Source organism: Hyla sarda, chromosome 6, assembly GCF_029499605.1.
Source record: "Hyla sarda isolate aHylSar1 chromosome 6, aHylSar1.hap1, whole genome shotgun sequence".
Lineage (NCBI taxonomy): Eukaryota > Metazoa > Chordata > Amphibia > Anura > Hylidae > Hyla > Hyla sarda.
In genome coordinates, this window is record NC_079194.1 from 62,201,925 (window position 1) to 62,218,355 (window position 16,431).

Below are 16,431 nucleotides of genomic sequence, written 5' to 3' on the forward strand. Positions count from 1 at the left end.
TCAAAAAGCCAAATATGACTCCTTCTCTTCTGAGCATTGTAGTTCGCCCGTAATGCACTTCATGCCAACTTATGGGGTACCTCCATACTCAGAAGAGATGGGGTTACAAATTTTGGGGGGTATTTTCTGCTATTAACCCTTGCAAAAATGTGAAATTTGGGGGGAAACACACATTTTAGTGAAAAAATGTTTTGTTTTTTTTTTACATATGCAAAAGTTGTGAAACACCTGTGGGGTATTAAGGCTCACTTTATTCCTTGTTACGTTCCTCATGGTGTCTAGTTTCCAAAATGGTATGGCATGTGTTTTTTTTTTGCTGTTCTGGCACCATAGGGGTTTCCTAAATGCAACATGCCCCCCAAAAACCATTTCTGAAAAACGTACTCTCCAAAATCCCCTTGTCGCTCCTTCGCTTCTGAGCCCTCTACTGCGCCCGCCGAACACTTTTCATGGACATATGAGGTATGTCCTTACTCGAGAGAAATTGGGCTACAAATACCAGTAAAAATGTTCTCCTTTTACCCATTGTAAAAATTCAAAAATTGGGTCTACAAGAAAATGCAAGTGTAAAAAATGAAGATTGTGAATTTTCTCCTTCACTTTGCTGCTATTCCTGTGAAACACCTAAAGGGTTAAAATGCTGACTGAATGTCATTTTGAATACTTTGGGGGGTGCGGTTTTTATAATGGGGTCATTTGTGGTGTATTTCTAATATGAAGACCCTTCAAATCCACTTCAAACCTGAACTGGTCCCTGAAAAATAGTGAGTTTGAAAATTTTGTGAAAAATTGGAAAATTGCTGCTGAACTTTGAAGCCCTCTGGTGTCTTCCAAAAGTTAAAACACGTCAATTTTATGATGCAAACATAAAGTAGACATATTGTATATGTGAATAAAATAAAATAAATATTTGGAATATCCATTTTCCTTACAAGCAGAGAGCTTCAAAGTTAGAAAAATGCTAAATTTCAAATTTTTCATCAAATTTTGGGATTTTTCACCAAGAAAGGATGCAAGTTACCACAAAATTTTACCACTATGTTAAAGTAGAATATGTCACGAAAAAACAATCTCGGAATCAGATTGATAAGTAAAAGCATTCCAGAGTTATTAATGTTTAAAGTGACAGTGGTCAGATGTTCAAAAAATGGCCAGGTCCTAAGGTGTAAAATGGCTGGGTCCTTAAGGGGTTAAAGGGGTATTCCGGCTTTATACATCTTATCCCCTATCCAAAGGAAGAATTTATTTGCAAATTATGGTGGAAAATAAGTATTTGGTCACCTACAAACAAGCAAGATTTCTGGCTCTTACAGACCTGTAACTTCTTCTTTAAGAGTCTCCTCTGTTCTCCACTTGACCAAACACTTATTTTCCACCATAATTTGCAAATAAATTCTTTAAAAATCAGACAATGTGATTTTATGCATTTTTTTTCTCATTATGTCTCTCATAGTTAAAGTATACCTATGATGAAAATTACAGGCTTCTCTCATATTTTTAAGTGGGAGAACTTGCTTAATTGGTGGCTGACTAAATATTTTTGTGCCCCACTGTAAGTGAATGGGGGCACAGTTGGGGCCATTATTAGTGAAGACATTTTTAACGTTTGGTCAGAAATGGAGAGGAAAAGGAAAAAACGAACGACTCCGATCAGAGAAGTCAAGCAATATGGTGTGCAGAGTTATTTTATAACATTGGTACCTACCACTACATGGTCATTGTGTGGTGGGATATTGGTTATATTGGTCTTTGCAGTAGATGTGATGTGGAGGGATTATTTGACTCTTGTATAGTGCAGGAATGTATTATGCAGAGATACTCTGTATATAGATTATTTGAAGCCAGGCTGATGTATCTATGGGTACAGGTTTTATGATCAAATAAAATCAAGGGAGAGAATACTGGTGAGGGGGAGCTACACCTGTGTTTTACAAGTAGTTTTATAGCAACGCCTTGGGGCTCAAATCTTTTTAGATCCTAGCAACGCCGTCTTTTACGTTTCTGTGGCTCAATGGTGGAGTTTCTGTCTTTTGTTTCTTTTTTCTATTTTAATGCTGACTTCCCTCTGTGTAGGTGGATTGTTTCATTTGTAAAGCTTGTTTGTAATATCTTCTACAAATAAAGATTTTAAAACAAATCACATGTCCACACTTAGGGGAATTGGTTGAGATAGTATGTGACACCTTTATAGTGCATTCGGAAAGTCTTTAGACCCTTTCACTTTTTAAAAAAAAAATTATGTTTGGGCTTTGTGCTAAAAAAAAAAAATGTTCCCGTCATGCTGCACTTAATACCCATAATGACAAAGTGAAAACAGAATGTTACAAATCTTATTCAATATATTGAAAGAGTAAAAACTATGGCTTTCTAGCCACTTTGCCATGAAGCGCCAGATTGGGAAAGCCAGCTCTAGTAAGAGTTCTGGTTGTTCTAAACTTCTTCCATTAAAGATCTATGGAGGCTTTGCATCATAATTTTATTTGCACCCTTCTCCAGATCTATGCCTCCACACAATCCTGTCTATTGGCTCTACAGGCATTTCTTTCCTCCTCATGGCTTGGTTTTGCTCTGATATGCATTGTCAGCTGTGAGACCTTATATAGACAGGGATGTGTCTATCCAAATTATGTCCAATCAGAAACATCTCAAAGATGATGAAAAGAAGTGGGAGGCCCCCAGAGCCAAATTCCAAGTGTCATAGCAAAGGATCTGTATACTTATCAGCCAGGACCCAGGGTTAATGCCAGGCATCATTACTCAGGCATTAACCCTTTAGACGCCGTGATCAAAGATGATTGCGGCGTCTAAAATTAAACTGAAAGCATCCCGACAGCTCAGCATAGCTGATTGAGACCATCGTGATGATATGGCAATGTCCCGATCAGCTGAGAGTACGACGGAAGGGCCCTTACCTGTCTTATCGCTATCCGATCAGTCCTCTGCTGCTCCTAGCTAGCCATGCAGGCTGGAGCAGCAGAGCGCCGAGAACACTGATCAATGCTTTGCTATGGCAAAAATTGCATGGTATAGCCCAAAAAAGGTAAAAAGTGTAAAAAAAAAAAAAAGTTAATAACTGCGAATAAGTCCCTCCTCTAATAAAAGTTTGAATCACCCCCCCCCCCCATTTCCCATTTATTAACCTCTTAAGGACGCAGGATGTACCTATACACCCTGCGCCTGGTCCCGGTACTTAAAAAGGGGTCACGCCGTGACCCTGCATCATATCGGGTCGGTCCCTGCAGCTTATGATAGCCGGGACCCTGGGCTAATAGGATCGCGATGTCCCGATCAGCTAGGACGCGAGCGGAGGTCCCTTTACCTTGCTCCGTCCTGTCCGATCGGCGTTTCATTGCTCCAAGCCTGAGCTACAGGCTTAAGCAATCGAGCCCCTATAACGCTGATCCTTGCAAAGCTATGGCTTAGCAGGGATCAGGGTAAAAGATCAGTGTGTGCAGTGTTATAGGTCCCTATGGGAGCTATAACATTGCAAAAAAAAAAGTGAAAAAAAAAAGTTAATAAAGGTAATTTAACCCCTTAACGACGCAGGACGTATATTTACGTCCTGCGCCGGCTCCCGCGATATGAAGCGGGATCGCGCCGCGATCCTGCATCATATCGCTTCGGTCCCAGCGCTCATCAACGGCCAGGACCCGTGGCTAATACCACACATCGCCGATCGCGGCGATGTGCGGTATTAACCCTTTAGAAGCGGCGGTCAAAGCTGACCGCCGCTTCTAAAGTGAAACTGAAAGTATCCCGGTTGCTCAGTCGGGCTGTTCGGGACCGCCGCGGTGAAATCACGGCGTCCCGAACAGCTGATCGGACACAGGGAGGGCCCTTACCTGCCTCCTCGGTGTCCGATCGACGAATGACTGCTCCGTGCCTGAGATCCAGGCAGGAGCAGTCAAGCGCCGATAATGCTGATCACAGGCGTGTTAATACACGCCAGTGATCAGCATAGGAGATCAGTGTGTGCAGTGTTATAGGTCCCTATGGGACCTATAACACTGCAAAAAAAAAGTAAAAAAAAAAGTGTTAATAAAGGTCCTTTAACCCCTTCCCTAATAAAAGTTTGAATCACCCCCATTTTCCCATAAAAAAATAAAACAGTGTAAAAAAAAAAAAAAATAAACATATGTGGTATCGCCGCGTGCGTAAATGTCCGAACTATAAAAATATATCATTAATTAAACCGCACGTGTATTTTGCAAGCGTATTTTGGTCACTTTTTATACCATTAAAAAAATGAATAAAAAGTGATCAAAAAGTCCGATCAAAACAAAAATCATACCGATAAAAACTTCAGATCACGGCGCAAAAAATGAGTCCTCATACCGCCCTGTACGTGGAAAAATAAAAAAGTTATAGGGGTCAGAAGATGACATTTTTAAACGTATAAATTTTCCTGCATGTAGTTATGATTTTTTCCAGAAGTGCGACAAAATCAAACCTATATAAGTAGGGTATCATTTTAACCGTATGGACCTACAGAATAATGATAAGGTGTAATTTTTACAGAATTATGCACTGAGTAGAAACGGAAGCCCCCAAAAGTTACAAAATGGCGTTTTTTTTTCGATTTTGTCGCACAATGATTTTTTTTTCCGTTTCGCCGTGCATTTATGGGTAAAATGACTAATGTCACTGCAAAGTAGAATTGGCGACGCAAAAAATAAGCCATAATATGGATTTTTAGGTGGAAAATTGAAAGGGTTATGATTTTTAAAAGGTAAGGAGGAAAAAAACGAAAGTGCAAAATGGAAAAACCCTGAGTCCTTAAGGGGTTAAAAAAGTTCAAACATTTTTTTTTTAAATAAAACCTATATAAATTGGGTATCCTTGTAACTGTATGGAGCTACAGAATAAAAAGTAAAAATAAGTTAAAAAAAATAAAGTAATTTTTACTGAAAAGTGCACTGTGTAGAAACAGAAGCCCTAAAAAGTTGCTAAATGGCGTTTTTGTTTAAATTTCACCCCACAAATAATTTATTTTTTTTTCGCTGCAGTTTATGTTATAAAATAAGTGGTGTCATTACAAAGTACAATTGGTGACGCAAAAAACAAGCCCTTATATGGGTCTGTAGGTGCAAAAATGAATGTGTTATGATTTTTAGAAGAGAAGGAGGAAAAAACTAAAGTGCACAAGAGTCCTTAAAGGTACTCCGCCCCTACACATGTTATCCCCTAACCAAAGAAGGGACCCCCGCGATCTCTGTGCCAGCGTTGTGGCATTACTGTCACGGGAGCCTGGGCCTCCCGTGATCGTGACATCACACCACGTCCCCTCTCTACATGTATATGGGAGGAGGCGTGTCTATGGGAGGAGGCGTGACGCCCCTATGATGACCACTTGAACGCGGACGTTTGACACAGGTCCTGATGAAATGGGTATCCTCTCCACAATAGAAACATGGGCCATTGAGATGCCGGAACCTTTTATGCTTCTCTGGAGTAGATATGGAGCCAAGTTGCTTGGGTTCCTCCTCAGACACCGGTTGATGATTGTAAACAGAAGAGGAAACAGGCAAAAATGGAGAAACAGAGGAAGAACAACATTCTCGTCTCCGTTCACATAGACGTCTATCCAAACATACCGCTAAGGTCATAGCTTATTGTCAGGAGAGGGGTAGGTCACCAGCATATCCTTTAGGATGTCAGATAACCCCAGTCTGAACTGACAAATCAAAACTAGGGTGTTCCATTTGGAAGCCACACACCCCTTTCTAAAGTCTGTGCAATATTCCTCGACAGGTCTATGTTCCTGTTTTAATGCATGCAGCTGAGACTCAACATACACAGCTCGATCAGGTTCTACATACAAATAACCCAATGCCGCAAACAGTGAGTCCACAGAGGACAACTCAGGGGCATCAGGATTATGAGAAAATACCTACTCTTGGGTACCCCCTTGCAAAAGGGACATAATAATACCAACTCTTTGGGCCTCAGTACCAGACAAATGGAGTCTTATCCGAAAGTATAGCTTACAACTTTCACAAAAGGTTTTAAATTCTTTCTGGTTACCCGAAAAATGCTCAGGAAGATTAATCTGAGGTTCCAAAGGAGCTGAAAGAGATGTATGAACAGTAGTGCGTGAGGATTCAAGCTCTAGGATTCTGGACAACAATCTCTGAATCACCTGCTCCTGATGTTCCAGACTCTCAATCAAATCCTAGTTAATTCTAAGATGAAATTGAGACGACTCTTGCTGCTGTACCTTCTCAGCTCACGCCATTTTTGCAGCCACACCACTTGCCTGCTCCCATCTTCTGTGACTGCCATTGTAGTGCCTTATTTTATTCTCTTCTTATTTTTATTGTATGTATTTTTTGCATATGTGTTAATAAAAGTCATTTTACATGATCTGGTTCTATTTTGTTGGTAGTATGCCAAACAATGCATCAGGTTGTGTCTGTTTTGCATCCTGTACGGTTTTGTCAGTTTTTTTCCCGTACCCAAAACCGTAGCCTACCACGGTTTTTGGTCTGGGTGAAAAACTGTGTTTTTTTTAAATATGGGAATCAATGGGAACCATACAGAACCGTATGTGAGTATGGTTCCATCGGGTTTTCTCCATACGTTTTTTTACTTTGCACAGTGAAACTTTATTCATAATGGAATGAAAAGTTAAAAACGCATATGTTCTTTTCTTAAAAAATGGATGCAACCGGACATCATTTTTCAAACCGTATACGGATTAAAATTTGTACACGTTTTGATACAGTTTAGTCCGGTTTTGAGGAATCCATTTCTTTATCAAAAACCTGATACAGGAACTGTATTGCAAAAACATGGTGTGAACCCAGCCTTAGTTAGGTTCTGCATCTGACCAACCAGAGCTGTTATGGGGTCCATGACTAACAACAAACAGATGCAGTAGTTGGGCCTGTGAAAATGTCACGTCATGCAGGGATAGAGTGCAGCCCTGATCTCGCCCACTCTCTCTGTCCCATTTTTTTAAAATCTGGTCCACTAGAAAACCGGATATCAAGAATACGAGATGAAAAGTGGCACCAGAGCAAGTAGGTGGGGGCTGGTAATTCTGTCCTGTTTGTGTATTAATATCCTGTCTGGTTTATCTTGTTGTTTGGTTGTTATCCCGTTGTGTATCTGACCTGTCCCCAACTATGTACAGTACTATTTGTGTACCTTTACACTAGAGGTGCACCGAAATGGAAATTTCAGAACCGAAACGAAACCGAAATTAAAAAAAAAATGTCAAAATGGCCGAAACCGATACCGAAAATGACTTCTCCCTGTCTTCTGGTAAAATGCAGCGCTCCGCTCATTAGATTAGATTAGATTCCCCCACATTAGATTGCCAGCTCCCCAACATTAGGTCGGGAGTTCCCCCACATTAGTAGGCAGCTCTCCCACAATAGTAGGCAGCTCCCCCACAATAGTAGGCAGCTCCCCCACAATAGTAGGCAGCTCCCCCGCAATAGTAGGCAGCTCCCCCACATTAGGTCAGCAATTCCCCCACAATAGTAGGCAGGTTCCCCACAATAGTAGGCAGCTCCCCCAACAAGAGTAGGCAGTTCCCACAAAATATTAGGCAGCTCCCCCCACATTTTTAGGCAGCTCCCCCCCACATTAGGTCAGCAGTTCCCCCACAATAGTAGGTAGCTCCCCCACATTAGGTCAGCATTTCCCCCACAATAGTAGGCAGGTTCCCCACAATAGTAGGCAGCTCCCCCCAACAATAGTAGGCAGTTCCCACACAATATTAGGCAGCTCCCCCCAACAATATTAGGCAGCTCCCCCCACAATATCAGGCAGCTCCCCCCAACAATATTAGGCAGCTCCACCCCAACAATATTGGGCAGCTCCCCCCACATTTGTAGGCAGCTCCCCCCCACATTAGGTCAGCAGTTCCCCCACAATAGTAGCCAGCTTCCCCCCACCCCACAGACATACAGCTTCCAGCCATATACAGTGTATGGCTGGAGGCTGTATGTCTGTACTGCTGCCCCCACAGTGATCCGGTCACCGCTCCTCCGGCCCGGGGTCACATCTACTGCTATGGCCCATGGACCATAGCAGCAGTCCAGGGACCGGAGGAGCGGTGACCGGAACACTCAAGAAGATGACGCAGTCACTTACCAGGCCCCGGCCAGCGCGCATTCTCAGTGACGTCCCGTGCGTACGACCATAGAGGCGGAGAAGCGACGGACCGAAGGAGGATCGCAGGAGGATGTCGGGGAATGGTCAGTGACCATTTTTGGGGACACAGGGATGTCCGGGATAGGAATACTTCTTTTTATGTGCCCGGGCCAGCTCCCGTGTGTGGCTGCAGGCGGGGGCATGCTGGGGGCATGTTGCAGCCTTTGCCGGTCCGGGCATGCTGGGAGTTGTAGTTTCACAACAGCTGGAGGCCCCCTGGTTTTTAGTACACAGCATTAGTTTTTATATGCTCTGGTCGGCCCCCGCCTGCAGCCACACACGGGAGCTGGCCCGGGCACATAAAAAGAAGTATTCCTAATCCTATCCCGGAGAGCGCAACCCCCCCCCCCCCCCCAGATGTTGCGCCCGGTACGGCCGGCCCCCCCTGCACCCCCCACGAGTGCCTCTGCCACTGGCAGTGTTTGTAACTTGTGCTGTGGGCGGGCAGGGGAGGTGGGTCATTATCGGCAAATTTTTTGTTGTTTCGGCATTTTGCCGAAATAGCTATTTTCGGCCGATATGTATCGGCCACCGATATATCGGTGCATCCCTACTTTACACCCATTGCACTTTTAGTAGGCAGGGAGAGTGTTTCTAGGGAAAGCTTAGGGCTCACTCTCCCTGTCCACCCCTGTCGGTTATGACAGTGCCTTCTCCAGACTGCAGGTATCTTGGCCCACTCCTTATAAGATCCTGCTCCAGATGTCTCAGGTGTCTTCTTCAGACTGCAGGTATCTTGGCCCACTCCTCATAAGATACTGCTCCAGATGTCTCAGGTGTGAAGGTGTCTTCTCCAGACTGCAGGTATCTTGGCCACTCCTCATAAGATCCTGCTCCAGATGTCTCAGGTGTGAAGGTGTCTTTTCCAGACTGCAGGTATCTTGGCACACTCCCCATAAGATCCTGCTCCAGCTGTCTCAGGTGTGAAGGTGTCTTTTCCAGACTGCAGGTATCTTGGCACACTCCCCATAAGATCCTGCTCCAGCTGTCTCAGGTGTGAAGGTGTCTTCTCCAGACTGTAGGTATCTTGGCCCACTCCTCATAAGATCCTGCTCCAGATGTCTCAGGTGTGAAGGTGTCTTTTCCAGACTGCAGGTATCTTGGCACACTCCCCATAAGATCCTGCTCCAGCTGTCTCAGGTGTGAAGGTGTCTGCTCCAGACGGCAGGTATCTTGGCCCACTCCCCATAAGATCCTGCCCCAGATGTCTCAGGTGTGAAGGTGTCTTCTCCAGACTGCAGGTATCTTGGCCCACTCCTCATAAGATCCTGCTCCAGCTGTCTCAGTTGTGAAGGTGTCTTCTCCAGACTGAAGGTATCTTGGCCCATTCCTCATAAGATCCTGCTCCAGCTGTCTCAGGGGTGAAGGTGTCTTCTCCAGACTGCAGGTATCTTGGCTCACTCCTCATAAGATCCTGCTCCAGATGTCTCAGGTGTGAAGGTGTCTTCTCCAGACTGCAGGTATCTTGGCCACTTCTCATAAGATCCTGCTCCAGCTGTCTCAGGGGTGAAGGTGTCTTCTCCAGACTGAAGGTATCTTGGCCCACTCCTCATCAGATCCTGCTCCAGATGTCTCAGGTGTGAAGGTGTCTTCTCCAGACTGCAGGTATCTTGGCCCACTCCTCATAAGATCCTGCTCCAGATGTCTCAGGTGTGAAGGTGTCTTCTCCAGACTGCAGGTATCTTGGCCCACTCCTTATAAGATCCTGCTCCAGATGTCTCAGGTGTGAAGGTGTCTTCTCCAGACTGCAGGTTTTACCTCCTTCCACCAATGTTCAATAGGATTCAGATCAGGGCTCATAGAAGCCACTTCACAATAGTCCAATGTTCTGCTCTAAGCCATTTTTGGGTGTTTTTAGCTGTGTGTTTTGGGTCATCCTGTATCCTGTTGGAGGACCCATGACCTGTTGTTGAGACCAAGCTTCCTGACACTGGGCAGCACATTTCATTCCAGAATACCTTGATAGTCTTGAGATCTTATTGTACCCTGTACATATTCAGGGTCTGAATCAGAATGAGGCAATGTGTTACATATGGTAACATTTTCATCCTCACCTTCCCTGTGAGACGTTACTGTCAGCAAGGATGTTGAGAATAAGATGTTAGAAAGTGTTCCCTGCCAGCCCATAAGTAGTCTCCTAGGCGGGGAGCTATACTCGCCAAATCACGCCCCTTCAGCCTGATTGACAGCCTGCGTCACTGCTCTGCTCCCTAAGCCAACGGAGCAGAGCGGTGACGCTGGCAGTCAATTACACTATGGGGGGGTGGGGGGGGGCGTGTTTTCAGCGCAGCAGACAGGGCTAGGTAAGTAGCACCCAGGGGACTACTTATGGGCCAGTGGGGAACACTTTCTAACATAATATCCTAACAATTCCCTGCTGACAGGAACATCTCAGGGGGATGGTGAGGAAGAAGATTTTACCATATACAGTACATATACCATATACAGTCATACGTAAATGTTGGCACTCCCGAAATTTTTCAAGAAAATTAAGTATTTCTCACTGAAAAGGATTGCAGTAACACACGTTTTGCTATACACATGTTTATTCCCTTTGTGTGTATTGGAACTAAACTAAAAAAAGGAGGAAAAAAAAGCAAATTGGACATAATGTCACACCATCCTCCAAAAATGGGCTGGACAAAATTATTGGCACCCTTAACTTAATATTTGGTTGAACACCCTTTGGAAAAAATAACTGAAATCAGTTGCTTCCTATAACCATCAATAAGCTTCTTACACCTCTCAGCTGGAATGTTGGGCCACTCTTCCTTTCAACACCAAAATTAGACACTACTTCCAAAATAATGTTCAAAACTTTATTAGATACATATAATTGATTAAAAATAAGGTATATAAAAAAGAGAGTGGGGCACATACATACAGTCACAGTTGGAAGTACATGACAGGTAAAAAAAATACGTATAAATATAGACTCTTTAACAGGGATCAAGTAATAAGTCAAAAATAGCTAGCATTATCAACAATACATGATGTAAACTAATTCATATAAAGTGCATACAGATAGCTAGTATATAAGGTAATGTAAACAAATCAAACCGGAGTCTGTGAAAGGAAACAAGTCTTACCAGTCAATGTACAACCCCAACATATGTTTCGCTCAATCCTCGGAGCTTCCTCAGGGGGCTTGCCCACTGTCATGTACTTCCAACTGTGACTGTATGTATGTGCCCCACTCTCTTTTTTATATACCTTATTTTTAATCAATTATATGTATCTAATAAAGTTTTGAACATTATTTTGGAAGTAGTGTCTAATTTTGGGGTTGAACTTATGTTGTAACACTACACCTTTGTGTGTTGGTTGGTGTGGCTAGGCTCCCACCTTTGTTTCTTTGGAGTAGCCACTCTTCCTTTGCAAACTGCTCCAGGTCTCTCTTATTGGAAGGTGCCTTTTTCCAACAGCAATTTTACGATCTCTCCACAGGTGTTCAATGGGATTCAGATCTGGACTCATTGATGCCACTTCAGAACTCTCCAGTGCTTTGTTGTCATCCATTTCTGGGTGCTTTTTGATGTATGTTTGGGGTCATTGTCCTGCTGGAAGACCCAAGATCTCGGACGCAAAACCCAGCTTTCTAACACTGGGCTGTACAGTGCGACCCAAAATCCATTGGTAATCCTTAGATTTCATGAAGCCTTTCACACATTCAAGGCCCCCAATGCCAGAGGCAGCAGAACAACCCCAAAACATCATTGAACCTCCACCATATTTCACTGTAGGTACTGTGTTCTTTTCTTTGTAGGCCTCATTCTGTTTTCGGTAAACAGTAGAATGATGTCCTTTACCAAAAAGCTCTATCTTGGTCTCCTCTGTCCACAAGATGTTTTCCCAGAAGGATTTTGTCTTACTCAAGTTCATTTTGGCAAAATGTATTCTTGCTTTTTTATGTCTCTGTGTCCTCCTGGGTCTCCTGCCATAGCATTTCATTTCATTTAAATGTCGACAGATAGTTTGCGCTGACACTGATGCTCCCTGAGCCTGTAGGACAGCTTGAATATCTTTGGAACTTGTTTGGGGCTGCTTATCCACCATCCGGACTATCCTGCGTTGACACCTTTCATCAATTTTTCTCTTCTGTCCACGCACAGGGAGATTAGCTACAGTGCCATGGGTTGCAAACTTCTTGATAATGTTGCGCACTGTGATCAAAGGCAAATCTAGATCTCTGGAGATGGACTTGTAACCTTGAGATTGTTGATATTTTTCCATAATTTCAGTTCTCAAATCCTCAGACAGTTCTTTTCTCTTTCTGTTGTCCATGCTTAGTGCGGCACACACAGACACACAATGCAAAGACTATGTGAACTTCTCTCCTTTTTATCTGCTTTCAGGTGTGATTTTTATATTGCTGACACCTGTTACATGCCCCAGGTGAGTTTGAAGGAGCATCACATGTTTGAAACAATCTTATTTTTCCACAATTTTGAAAGGGTGCCAATAATTTTGTCCAGTCCATTTTTGGACTTTGGTGTGACATTATGTGCAATTAGCTTTTTTTCCTCCCTTTTTTGGTTTAGTTCCAATACACACAAAGGGAATAAACTTGTGTAAAGCCAAACATGTGTTACTGCAATCCTTTTCTGTGAGAAATACTTCATTTTCTAGAAAAATTTCAGGGGTGCCAACATTTAGGGCGATGTCTATATATCGCGTTGCCATGTGTTATATATGGTAAAATCTGAATACACGTTCCCTTTAATGTACTGTACTTGGTTCTTCGACTGCATTTTTTCTTGGCTCTGGTGCTGTATTAAAGGGGTAGTTTCATCTCAATCATTTATGAAATATCCACAGGTTGTTCCACCTCTGAGACTCGCACCTATCAGTAAAACGAGGACTTCCGGGTCTGCTAGGCCTGGTTGTGGCCAAGTGGGCTGTATTTATGCTTTTTATGTTAATCCTCATAATGTTAATGGGTGTTACGTAAACACACCAATCTAAGCAACGTAGTTTCCAGGGACAGAAATAGCGCAGTTTATTGCTATTTTAGGAAGGTGGTCACTGCAACCAAGCTGGACTGGTCCAGGGGTCCCTGCTTTATATAGGTGGGACCCACATTTATCAGACATTTCTATCCTGGGGATAAATGTCAGCGATTGGAATATTGTGGAATGTCATTCTCTACAGCAGTGTTCCCCAACCAGAGTGCCTCCAGCTGTTGCAACACTACAGTTTCCAGCATGCTGGGAGTTGTAGTGTGGCAACAGCTGGAGGCACCTTGGTTGGGAAAGCCTGAATGAAAGCGCCACAGGGTCACGTGGTCTCAAGGCAGCCGTGAATAATAGATCGTTCCCGCCCATAGAGACCGTGGACCAAACCAACTCTGCAGAGGTGGCAGTAAGAACACGTGTGTGTATGTGTATCCGGCTGTAGCCGTGGAGTCCGTTAACTAGGTGAAAACTTTAAGGCAGCTCAGTAACCCGCGGCGCAGTAAAATGACGTCATGAGCCCGGAAACTTGTAGCTGGCGCATGCGCAATTGCTTTCAGCCTGTCCTGCGAACTGCTGGCATGTGAGTCCTGGAGTTTTTGATCAAAGCTGTAGTGTTCCCGTATATTGTATAAGAGAGAGAGGAGGGTCTACCGGCCGAAACATGGTGGTGTATGTACATGGTGGGGTGTATGAAGAGAGCATGGGGGGGAAACATGGTGAGGTGTATGAAGAGAGCATGGGGGGAAACATGGTGAGTTGTATGAAGAGAGCATGGGGGAAACATGGTGAGGTGTATGAAGAGAGCATGGGGGAAACATGGTGAGGTGTATGAAGAGAGCATGGGGGAAACATGGTGAGGTGTATGAAGAGAGCATGGGGGAAACATGGTGAGGTGTATGAAGAGAGCATGGGGGAAACATGGTGAGGTGTATGAAGAGAGCATGGGGGAAACATGGTGAGGTGTATGAAGAGAGCATGGGGGAAACATGGTGAGGTGTATGAAGAGAGCATGGGGGAAACATGGTGAGGTGTATGAAGAGAGCATGGGGGAAACATGGTGAGGTGTATGAAGAGAGCATGGGGGAAACATGGTGAGGTGTATGAAGAGAGCATGGGGGAAACATGGTGAGGTGTATGAAGAGAGCATGGGGGAAACATGGTGAGGTGTATGAAGAGAGCATGGGGGAAACATGGTGAGGTGTATGAAGAGAGCATGGGGGAAACATGGTGAGGTGTATGAAGAGAGCATGGGGGAAACATGGTGAGGTGTATGAAGAGAGCATGGGGGAAACATGGTGAGGTGTATGAAGAGAGCATGGGGGAAACATGGTGAGGTGTATGAAGAGAGCATGGGGGAAACATGGTGAGGTGTATGAAGAGAGCATGGGGGAAACATGGTGAGGTGTATGAAGAGAGCATGGGGGAAACATGGTGAGGTGTATGAAGAGAGCATGGGGGAAACATGGTGAGGTGTATGAAGAGAGCATGGGGGAAACATGGTGAGGTGTATGAAGAGAGCATGGGGGAAACATGGTGAGGTGTATGAAGAGAGCATGGGGGAAACATGGTGAGGTGTATGAAGAGAGCATGGGGGAAACATGGTGAGGTGTATGAAGAGAGCATGGGGGAAACATGGTGAGGTGTATGAAGAGAGCATGGGGGAAACATGGTGAGGTGTATGAAGAGAGCATGGGGGAAACATGGTGAGGTGTATGAAGAGAGCATGGGGGAAACATGGTGAGGTGTATGAAGAGAGCATGGGGGAAACATGGTGAGGTGTATGAAGAGAGCATGGGGGAAACATGGTGAGGTGTATGAAGAGAGCATGGGGGAAACATGGTGAGGTGTATGAAGAGAGCATGGGGGAAACATGGTGAGGTGTATGAAGAGAGCATGGGGGAAACATGGTGAGGTGTATGAAGAGAGCATGGGGGAAACATGGTGAGGTGTATGAAGAGAGCATGGGGGAAACATGGTGAGGTGTATGAAGAGAGCATGGGGGAAACATGGTGAGGTGTATGAAGAGAGCATGGGGGAAACATGGTGAGGTGTATGAAGAGAGCATGGGGGAAACATGGTGAGGTGTATGAAGAGAGCATGGGGGAAACATGGTGAGGTGTATGAAGAGAGCATGGGGGAAACATGGTGAGGTGTATGAAGAGAGCATGGGGGAAACATGGTGAGGTGTATGAAGAGAGCATGGGGGAAACATGGTGAGGTGTATGAAGAGAGCATGGGGGAAACATGGTGAGGTGTATGAAGAGAGCATGGGGGAAACATGGTGAGGTGTATGAAGAGAGCATGGGGGAAACATGGTGAGGTGTATGAAGAGAGCATGGGGGAAACATGGTGAGGTGTATGAAGAGAGCATGGGGGAAACATGGTGAGGTGTATGAAGAGAGCATGGGGGAAACATGGTGAGGTGTATGAAGAGAGCATGGGGGAAACATGGTGAGGTGTATGAAGAGAGCATGGGGGAAACATGGTGAGGTGTATGAAGAGAGCATGGGGGAAACATGGTGAGGTGTATGAAGAGAGCATGGGGGAAACATGGTGAGGTGTATGAAGAGAGCATGGGGGAAACATGGTGAGGTGTATGAAGAGAGCATGGGGGAAACATGGTGAGGTGTATGAAGAGAGCATGGGGGAAACATGGTGAGGTGTATGAAGAGAGCATGGGGGAAACATGGTGAGGTGTATGAAGAGAGCATGGGGGAAACATGGTGAGGTGTATGAAGAGAGCATGGGGGAAACATGGTGAGGTGTATGAAGAGAGCATGGGGGAAACATGGTGAGGTGTATGAAGAGAGCATGGGGGAAACATGGTGAGGTGTATGAAGAGAGCATGGGGGAAACATGGTGAGGTGTATGAAGAGAGCATGGGGGAAACATGGTGAGGTGTATGAAGAGAGCATGGGGGAAACATGGTGAGGTGTATGAAGAGAGCATGGGGGAAACATGGTGAGGTGTATGAAGAGAGCATGGGGGAAACATGGTGAGGTGTATGAAGAGAGCATGGGGGAAACATGGTGAGGTGTATGAAGAGAGCATGGGGGAAACATGGCGAGGTGTATGAAGAGAGCATGGGGGAAACATGGCGAGGTGTATGAAGAGAGCATGGGGGAAACATGGCGAGGTGTATGAAGAGAGCATGGGGGAAACATGGCGAGGTGTATGAAGAGAGCATGGGGGAAACATGGCGAGGTGTATGAAGAGAGCATGGGGGAAACATGGCGAGGTGTATGAAGAGAGCATGGGGGAAACATGGCGAGGTGTATGAAGAGAGCATGGGGGAAACATGGCGAGGTGTATG

At 44.7% G+C, this 16,431-nt stretch overlaps 2 protein-coding genes across 6 annotated transcripts in view; one reads left to right on the forward strand and one right to left on the reverse strand.

Moving 5' to 3' along the window:
• Nucleotides 1–16,431, reverse strand: part of LOC130275684 (arf-GAP with dual PH domain-containing protein 1-like) — a 114,372-nt gene that overhangs the window by 67,654 nt on the left and 30,287 nt on the right. The gene's annotated exons all lie outside the window — the stretch shown is intronic.
• Nucleotides 13,476–16,431, forward strand: part of NOL12 (nucleolar protein 12) — a 28,759-nt gene continuing 25,803 nt past the window's right edge. For 2 of the 4 annotated variants that reach the window (XM_056523926.1, XM_056523923.1), the window contains exon 1: nucleotides 13,562–13,698. The gene's annotated coding sequence lies outside the window, so the exon portion shown is untranslated. Of the gene's footprint in view, nucleotides 13,788–16,431 lie in introns of all 4 variants that reach the window. The other 2 variants (XM_056523925.1, XM_056523924.1) reach the window with 2 other exon arrangements.